The 10,106-nt window shown below is 40.6% G+C and overlaps 1 long non-coding RNA gene across 7 annotated transcripts; it reads left to right on the top strand.

The window, feature by feature from the left end:
• The first annotated feature begins 1,167 nt into the window (after positions 1-1,167).
• LOC126998110 (uncharacterized) lies at positions 1,168-2,630 on the top strand. Of its 7 annotated transcripts, XR_007752637.1 has the most exons (4): positions 1,213-1,656; positions 1,720-1,845; positions 1,909-2,021; positions 2,085-2,630. It is a non-coding gene; the product is annotated as an uncharacterized LOC126998110 (long non-coding RNA). The 7 variants fall into 7 exon arrangements; XR_007752635.1 differs by having other exon boundaries at positions 1,720-2,021; XR_007752633.1 differs by having other exon boundaries at positions 1,214-1,656; positions 1,909-2,630.
• The last annotated feature ends 7,476 nt before the right edge of the window (positions 2,631-10,106 follow it).

Genomic DNA, 10,106 nt, shown 5'->3' with positions numbered 1-10,106 from the left:
ACCTCACCATCCATGGCTATATCTAACCTCTTCTTGAATGTATCTATGATATTGGCACCCACAACATGGCTCCCAAGCCTGTTCCATTCGTCCACCACTCTACTGGTGAACCAATTCTTGCTTATGTCTTTGTTGAATCTGAATTTGTCTAACTTAAAACCATTGCCACGCGTCCTACCTGGCTCTTTTACTATCAAAATCTTATTGACATCCTTTTTATTAAAGCCCTTCATCCATTTATAGACTTCGATCAATTCTCCTCGCAACCTTCGCTTTTCTAGAGAGTATAGATTTAAATGCTTCAGCCTGTCTTCATAAGGCAAGTTTCTCACCCCCTGAATCATCCTTGTCATCCTCCTCTGTACAGATTCTAACATCTTGATATCCATTCTATAGTAGGGGGACCAGAACTGAACTGCATAATCGAGATGAGGTCTAACTACTGCTAAGTAAAGTTTGAGGATGACTTCAGCGCTCCAATTGCTTACGCTCCTTGAGATGAAACCCAGTACTCTGTTGGCCCGATTTTTAGCCTGAATGCATTGAGCCCTAGGACGGAGGTCAGCGCTCACTAGGACTCCTAAGTCTCTCTCACGCCCAGACCTGCTTAGAGGACGATAAGACTAAAAAACTTAACTTGCATTCTATGGCGAGACGTGGACTGCGTGGGGACTAACTTGATGGTTTTAAATTTATAATGGAGATTAACAAGGGCAATTTAGATGTAGTACTTAAATTATTATATGTCTCCTCTCTCCCGTCTTGTAAAAAAGGTACACATCTTAGATATTTACATTACTAGGAGAAGCGTCCATACTTGCCTCATCCTAACTTATCGTAATACTAATTCCCCCATATACTAATTCTTCCTTATAACAACTCGCTTTTATACTAACTCACTCGCCCTCCCAATAATTAGCAGAGTCACCTGTCTGGATCAAAGGGTCTGTGTGCTCTAAATATCTATGTAAATCCATGTAAATTTAACTCTCTTTTTATCTATCTGGTAATAGTATTGATATCTTGTATTAGTATTAGTATTAGTAGTAGTAGTAGTAGCATAACAATAATAATAATGATAATGATATAATTTTAGTAAGAGTAACAACATTAAGTATACTTAAGGTATAAGAAAGAAGCAAGAATCAACAATCATAAGCCCCTCCGAGGCATAGCCATTGACTATTTTCGTAGCAAATTTTGAGATTATTGAGTAAATGGTGTGTGTGTAGCGTGTATGTAGTTTGGTATGAAAAGTAAGAAAGTGAGAAAGCCATTCGTGAGTTTTTGAACTCTTCTTTTTGTTGTTGAGAAACATTAGAGAAACGTCGAGATATTGTCCGGAGGCATTGTTCTGAGAGTGGTCAGGAAATGTCAGGGGCATTATCGCGTGGGTCGTCATCGGGTTGTCCATCGTGTCCAAAGAGTGCCAGGGGTCTGTCAGGGGTCAGTTGGTCGTATAATCGAGTTGTCAGTCCATGTCCAAAGAGTGCCAGGGGTCTGTCAGGGGTCAGTAGGTCGTATAATCAGGTTGTCAGTCCATGTCCAAAGAGTGCCAGGGGTCTGTCAGGGGTCAGTAGGTCGTATAATCAGGTTGTCAGTCCATGTCCAAAGAGTGCCAGGGGTCTGTCAGGGGTCAGTAGGTCGTATAATCAGGTTGTCAGTCCATGTCCAAAGAGTGCCAGGAGTCTGTCAGGGGTCAGTTGGTCGTATAATCAGGTTGTCAGTCCATGTCCAAAGAGTGCCAGGGGTCTGTCAGGGGTCAGTTGGTCGTATAATCGAGTTGTCAGTCCATGTCCAAAGAGTGCCAGGGGTCTGTCAGGGGTCAGTTGGTCGTATAATCGAGTTGTCAGTCCATGTCCAAAGAGTGCCAGGGGTCTGTCAGGGGTCAGTTGGTCGTATAATCAGGTTGTCAGTCCATGTCCAAAGAGTGCCAGGGGTCTGTCAGGGGTCAGTAGGTCGTATAATCGGGTTGTCAGTCCATGTCCAAAGAGTGCCAGGGGTCTGTCAGGGGTCAGTAGGTCGTATAATCGGGTTGTCAGTCCATGTCCAAAGAGTGCCAGGGGTATGTCAGGGGTCAGTAGGTCGTGGGTCGTCAGGAGTTGTCAGTCCGTGTGTTTTTTTAGTCTGGCTGAGCCGCTGTCTCCCCAGAAGAGTCTCAGCTATAACTTGGGCGTTGTCTGTTGGTCTGGATGAGCCACAGTCTCCCCAGATGAGACTCACTCTTACCAACACACAGTACCGTTTTTTGTTGTTTTATGATTTTTTTTTTGTTTTTATGTTTTTATAGTTAGTGACAATCTGCCCTGCTGGGGGGATTTCTTCTTCCCCGCGCGGCAGTTCCTCTTGAAGGTGTCAATCATTATGATTATGGTGATTTGTACCGGTGACCTAAACTGATATAAGGGTCACGCCTCGTCTGGCTACTTCTTAGGAAGGTCAGCACGTCTTGCGGGAACTTCAACGCCCCCCCCGCCGGACCTTCGGGATCCCTGGCACCGCCATGGACGCCCCGGGGGAGCCACGGCGCCCTACCGGGGCCCCTCCAGTCCTGCGATGCTCACCAGCAAGACCAAGGGCTCGTTGGCGCTCCCCAGCCCCGACGATACGAGGAGGGCGGGTGCAAGAACGCGCATCTCTAAAAATGCCAGACGGGATTATTAAATCAATCACAAACACTGTGAGGGCGCCGCGCACCGCGTTTGCAGGTTCTGGGATGGAAAGTCGGAGGGCCTCGGGAACGGGACAGCGTCAACAAAATAGAAAGAAATACTCGAGACGGATTTCGGCGCGGCATTTGATTCCCTCTTTCTTTCTCACTTCCCTTCCACCCTCTCTTTCTTCCTTGCTCTCCATGTGTCTTTGTATTTTTTTCTTATTCTTTCAAACCTTCTCTCTCTCTCTCTCTCTCTCTCTCTCTCTCTCGTCATCCTCCTCTGTACAGATTCTAACATCTTGATATCCATTCTATAGTAGGGGGACCAGAACTGAACTGCATAATCGAGATGACGTCTAACTACTGATAAGTAAAATTTGAGGATGACTTCAGTGCTCCTATTGCTTACGCTCCTTGAGATGAAACCCAGTACTCTGTTGGCCCGATTTTTAGCCTGAATGCATTGAGCCCTAAGACGGAGGTCAGCGCTCACTAGGACTCCTAAGTCTCTCTCACGCCCAGACCTGCTTTGAGGACGATAAGACTGAAAAACTTAACTTGCATATTTTGGCGAAACCTGGACTGCGTGGGGACTGACTTGATGCTTTTAAATTTATTATGGAGCGATTTAGATTTAGTACTTAAATTATCTTTACAGAAATAACTGGGATGCGATAACCTAACCTCAACGGCACATAATTTAACCTGTACACTAAATAATTATCCTAACTAGTAATAAGTAGCTGACACAAGTACAGAGGAACTTCATATATGTAATAGCGAAACAACTTTGAAATAAACAACTCGAAGGCAAAAACTGGACCTCAAGAACTGCTTACCCTCCTCGTCCAGCAAGTCGCGCCGGAGGACAAGCCCCTCATTGCCTTCCCCTTCATCTAATCACGCCGCACAACGTTCTATTATCGAATCTTAACTCGTTATTTCCTCAAGACGTTAAGAAGACAGGTCCCTCGCCTCGCCCCCAGCCGTGAAGGGAACGCGGATGGGGGATGGCTTCGTACTTTTTCATTCTGATTAAGTCCCGACAGGAAGCTCTTTCACGGCATAAATTGGATACTGTCATTCTCCTTCACTTGATACCGACGTGACGCAACTCTCGCTCTTTTTTTTTTTTTTTCCCTCTATCTTCGTCGTCTCTTTCATTCCTACTGGTTGTTCCCTTTCACCTTCCTTTCTTTCTCCTATTTGGTTTCTTCAGTAGTTTATTTCATTTTCATTCTTTTTTTCTTTCCTTTTTTTCATATTTGCTTCCTGCGATCATTTATTCATTTTCATTTTCTTTTGTTGATTTTTTCTTCCATGTACTTTTTTCGTTCTTTTGATTATCTTTTCCTCTCTCCCTTTCATATTTTCTTTTCAATTTTCCATTTCCTCTTCCGTTTTCAAGTCCTTTTTTTATGTATTTTTTTTCTTTATAGTGATTGTCCTGCTTCTTCTGTGTTTGTCTTCCTCTTTTCTTTTTCCAATTCCTCCCATTTCCCCAGTTTCCTATTCTCTCTCTTATCACGCTTTCTGCTTTCTTTCCTTCCTTCATTCCTTCCATTCCTTCCTGTTCCCTCACTGTCTCTCTCTTCCCCTCCAGTTCTTCTTTAACTTTTCCTCCCACGCCACCTGTACAGCTTTTTTCTCTTCCTCCTCCTCTTACTCCACCTCCTCCTCCTCTTCGTCCTTCTCCACCTTCTGTTACTCTTCCTCCTCCTCTTTTTACTCCTCCTCTTCCTCTTCCTCCTACTTTTCCTCTTCCTTTATTACAGTCACTGAGCTTATGGGAAATGTAGAAAGAAAAAGAAAGAAACATATGCAGCAGAAACAGACTAGTCACAGAGACATACGGAAATAATATAAAAAAATGTCCCTCCAAAAAATATATAGAAGAACGCAAAAAAAAATCACGAATATCTACAGAAAAAAAAAGTGATAGAAATAAACAGAAAATATACAAAAGAAAACGAAAGAAGTAAAAAAATAAAGAAAATATGAGAAAGTACTACAGACATAAGAGAGACAGAGATATGGAGAGACACAGACAGGAAAGAGCGACAGAGGCAGAAACAGAGACAAAAGGACAGAAAGAGAAAGACAGAGACAGACAGAGGGAAACAGAAGGAAAAAGAGACAGACAGAAACAGAAGCAGAAACAGATAAAAAGAGACAGAGAGAGACAGAGGCAGAAACAGAGGCAAAAAGACAGAGAGACAGAAAGAGAGAGAGAGAGGCAGAAACAGAGACAAAAATAGACAGAGACAAAGACAGAGAGAACACTGCAAAACGAGCTTCCCGTCCTCGCTCCCTCCCTCGCCGCTCGGTGACTCGTCCCAAATGAAGCACTCAACCGCGGGTCTCGAGGCTTTATTCGGGTCCGCATTCACTTCGTCCTCGTGCTAATGGACTGTTTCTTTGGCGCACAATAAAGATTCAGTCTCTGCCTCAAGCCTCCGCACGCATGAGCCTCTTTTCTCTCTCTCACTCTCTTTCTTTTTCTTCTCCTCTTACACTTTTTTTCATCTTTTCCTCACTTTGTCTTTCTCTCTTTGGGCTTCATTTTAATTCTTTCCCGTTCTCTTTCTTTCTTCTACCTTCTCTTTTTTTCTCCTTCTTTCTCTCCTTGGGCTTCATTTTAATTCTTTCCCGTTCTCTTTCTTTTTCTCCCTTCTCTTTTTTCCCTCTCTTTCTCTCTTTGGGCTTCCGTTTATTATTTTCCTTTCTCTTTCTTTTTCTCCCTTCTCTTTTTTCTTCCTATTTCTCTCCTTGGGCTTCCTTTTAATTCTTTCTCTCTCTCTTTTCTCCTTCTCGCCCTCTCTTTTTCTTTTTTTCAATTTTTTTCTCTTCTTTTCTCCTTCTTTCTCTTTTTATGTTTTCTCTCTCACTCTCCTTTCCTCCTTCTCTCTCTTTTTTTCTCCTTTTCTCTCTCTTTCTTTTTCATCTCTCTCCCTTCTTCTCTTGCTTTATCCTTCCATCTCTCTTTTTTCTCCTCTTCGTCCTCTTTCTCTTTCTTTTTGTGTTCTCTCTTTCTTCTTTGGTCTTCCGTGTAATTCTTCCGCGGCACAAAAATTGGAGCTCAACCGAAGAATTCTCGCCTCGCCTTTTTGCTTCCTTTTTCGTCAATTTGTGTTCGTTATTAAGTTTCGGGAAGAGTTATCAGTTTCTTTGCGTCGTCTCTTATGCACCTTTCTCGTCTTTCCTTATCTATGTTGCTCCTGGCTATCCACGCACACCTGAGAATTTAGAACGAGAAACGAACTTAAAATATCCTGATGCACTTTTCTCTCCTTTCCTCATGCATCCCTGCCTTGCTATCAACACCTGGGAACTTAGAATACGAAATCAGCTTAAGATATCCCGAGGCTTAATGAAAATGGACAGATAAAAACACAATAAGACACAATAAGACATAATTAACAGGTAGACAATAGTGAATGAAGACACAAACGCATATAGCGAATATTAAAGTTTGTGGAAAGTGTGAAAAGTGGAAACGAGAAACAAATTTAAAATATTCCAATACTAAATGAAAATGGACAGATAAAAAGAAAAGAAAACATGATAATCAGGGAGTAAATAGTGAAAGAAACAGACACACGGACAGAAAAGACAGAAAAATAGCAAATCATGTGAAATCGAGGGACAAATTCAAGATATTCTAATACTTAATGAAAATAGACAGGTAAAACACGATGAGACTTGACTAACAGGTAGCAAATAACGAAATAGACGCACACGTACAAAAAAATATAAAAAGAATCATGCAGAAAGTGAGGTAAGAGAAGGAAATAGAAAAGTAAACGATGGAAAGGAAGGCAAAATGAAAAACGTGAAAGTTGAAGAATCAATGAAATGAATGAGAGGCGAAAGAAACGTAAAAGAGGAAATGTGAAATAAAGGAGTAAAAAGTGAAGTAAAAAAAACGGAAAATATGAAAGCGAATCTTGTCGAAAGTGAGGCAAAGGAAACCGAAACACAAATAAAGACTGACAGGTAGAAAGACACAGGTGCGAAAGGAGTAAGCGAGTGAGAGACAGACAGAAAGACAGACAGGTGGATAATGAAGGGAAAAAGACTCAGGTTGCAGCGCGAGAAAATGATAGTCAGGTCGATAATGAGACGGAAACACAGACAGACACACACAGACATACGGACAGACAAAGACACGCAGGGAAGGGTCGGGAAGAGGAACCCAATAACATTTCTTAAAAACTGAGGAAGAAAATCGAAGGCGAGTGAGAATTTGTACCCGTAGACTTGCCGAGGAGAGAGAGAAAGAGAAAGAGAGAATTATACACAGACATAAGCACAGGGAGAATTAGATAGATAGATAGAAAGCGGGAATGAGAAATAGAGAATAATACAGAGACAGAAACACAAAGAAATAGAGACGGATAGAAAAATAGATAAACAGAGAGGAAAAGAGAGAAGAAAACAGCCATACATACACAAAGAGATAGAGAAAGAGACAAAAACAGGGACAAACAAATACATACAGGGAGAGCCAGAAAGAGAAAAAAACAGAAAAACACAAAGATAGAGAGAGACAGTAGGAGAAAAAAAAAACAGGGACAAACACAAAGACAGAGACAGACACAAAAACAGAGAGAGAAAAACAAACACATGGAAAAAGATAGAGAGACTGAGAGGAAAAAAACACATAAGACATAAGACATGGATAAAAATAAAAAGAGGAAGAGAAAGAGAAAAAGAAATAAACAGCCAGACAGACACACACAGACAAAAAAAGATGGATAAAAAAGAGAATGAGAGAAAACAAACATAGAAACAAACAGTCATATAGACCGAGGTAAAAAAGCAGACACAAGGGAGATAACAAACATACACAAACACACACAAACACACACAAACCAAGACCCCGCTCCCACCTGTTCCCACGATGAATAATTACTACGCAAAAGGTATGCAGGTAGGTAGGTTGGGAGCAGGTAGAGGAATGCGTTACGGTGGTCTCGCCTCTAATTAAAACCTTGTTAGGGGGCCGGAAAGAGCATAAAAAAGTGTAATTATAACATCTCCGCTCTTCTGCAAACATCCCAGCAAGCGCGTTAATGCTCTAGATCGCTCCCTTTGTGTTGGGAAGGTAAAATTAGAGGAGAAAAAGGTTGGGGTATTCTCTCTCTCTTCCTCTCCCTTTCTCCGCCTCTCTCTCTCTCTCTCTCTCTCTCTTCTCTCCTCATTGCTTATTTGTTACTTCTCTTCTTTCTTCTCTTCACGTTTCATTATTTATTCCTCCTTTAATTAATTCTTTCTTTCTTTCTTTCTTTTTCGAGAGAGAGAGAGAGAGAGAGAGAGAGAGAGAGAGAGAGAGAGAGAGAGAGAGAGAGAGAGAGAGAGAGAGAGAGAGAGAGAGAGAGAGAGAGAGAGAATGATTATGTAATTTCCTGGTTTCGTTTCTCTCTTTCATCTCGCTCATTTTCCTTATTTTTCTTGCTTCTTTTTTTATCTCTTTAATTACGTTTTCTCGTCTTTCATTTGTGTTTTTTTTCCTTCGTCTGATATTTCCTCGCTTTCTCCTTTCACTTTATTTTCTTGTTTTCGTCTTAGTTTATTTTTTTCTGCTACGTCGTTCATAAAAAAAAAAATACTTGCAACTGTTATGACGAAACTGATCCACTATTTAAGTGACTACATTTTTTCTAGGATTAAGGATTTTATTATTGTACTCTCCGTTACTTATAAATAAAAAAGATAATAAAGTAAGCTCTCCGTGATCTCTAAAAATATATTAAGAAAGAAAAGACAGAGAAACGACGAAAGGAACATCAGGGGAGAATGTTCAATTTCGATTTTTCTCTATTTTTTCGACGATTTTTCACGCCAGATTTCAATTCGGTCCAAACTTTTTTTTACACGAATGACTAAACGCAACAGTTCTCCCCGGCGGACGGCAAGCTGGACTCACACACACGCACACACACACACACACACACACACACACACACACACACACACACACACACACACACACACACACACACACACACACACACACGAGTAAAACAAACAAACAAAAAAGAACAACACGATTAGTTCTTGCATGCGTTCAGGGCGAAGAGCAAAACAAAATCAAAACAAAAGCAATTGATTAGCATGGAGGAATACTAGCTGGACTCACACACACGCACACACACACGCACACGCACACGCACGCACACACACACACACACACACACACACACACACACACACACAATCGCGAACAAAACAAACAAACAGATCAACACGATTAATCCTTACATGCGTTCAGGACGAAGAGCAAAACAAAATCGAAACAGCTAAAAGAATGATCAACGACAAGAATACTAAAAGGATTAACTTGTAGCATAATAAATAAAAAGAGACAGACAAGAACCGAACGTGGAGAAACATCGAAAAGAGTAGAAATACGAGGCTTGAACAAGTATAAAAAAAAGTAGAGAAAAACAAACGAGAGGAAAATCTGCGCTTGACAAACGGAGAGCAACAAGCAAAAGGCAACACGGAACATAAACACGGAACAAATATCGGAGCTGTCGGGCAAAATATAAACAAAACAATAGGAAAGGCCGAGGCAAAGTGACGGATGGCTCCCCTACGCTGCCTAGTCCTACCCGCCCGTCCGCCCACCTGCCTGCCTGCGACCCTCACCTCCGCTTCCCCAAAATGAAAAAAGGAGAATCGAAAAATTCCCTAAAAATGACGTGAGTTCAGAAAACAAATAACACCTACACTTGATGCTAAAATAAAGTGAAGAAAATGTTAAAGAAAATGGGTGGAGAGGAGAATTAGCTAGATTATTTTGACACAATGAAAAAAATAGTAAAATGAGAAAAGGGAGAAGGATCAGCAAATTCAACATAGAAAAATAACCCGACGAGAAAACACGATAATAAAATAACGTAGAAGAATATTAAAGCAAAAATACTGGAGGTAATAATTATGAACTTAGTTAAATTTAGCTTTATTAGAAAAACGAGAAATGTGGAAAAAAGGAAAAAAAATAAAACGTGCAGAAGGAAAGACACGAAAAAACAAGATAATAAAATAACGTGAAAAAAAATATTAATGAAAACGAGATATTAATTACTTAGCTAAATTTGGTACCATGAAAAAAAAAGCAGAAAAATGTGAAAAAAAGGAAAAAGAAAACAAACAAGACAACAGACGAGGAAACACGAAAATAAAATAACGTCAGATAAAAAACAATGAGAGATGATAATTACTTATTTTAATTTAGCTCTATTAAAAACCGTAATATGAAAAGGAAAAAAGAAAATACACCAAAAAAAAAAACTAATTCAGAAAAGCACAAGCAATTCCATCACGATATCAATGGAAGAAAACGAAATGACAGACGCACCATAAACACTCTCTCTCTCTCTCTCTCTCTCTCTCTCTCTCGCTTCCCTATCAATAATTCATCTTAATAACACTTGTAAATCAC

This window comes from Eriocheir sinensis, chromosome 13, assembly GCF_024679095.1.
Source record: "Eriocheir sinensis breed Jianghai 21 chromosome 13, ASM2467909v1, whole genome shotgun sequence".
NCBI classification, from domain to species: Eukaryota; Metazoa; Arthropoda; class Malacostraca; order Decapoda; family Varunidae; genus Eriocheir; species Eriocheir sinensis.
The sequence above is the reverse complement of the archived record's forward strand: the minus strand, read 5'-3'. Positions and strand labels throughout refer to the sequence as shown.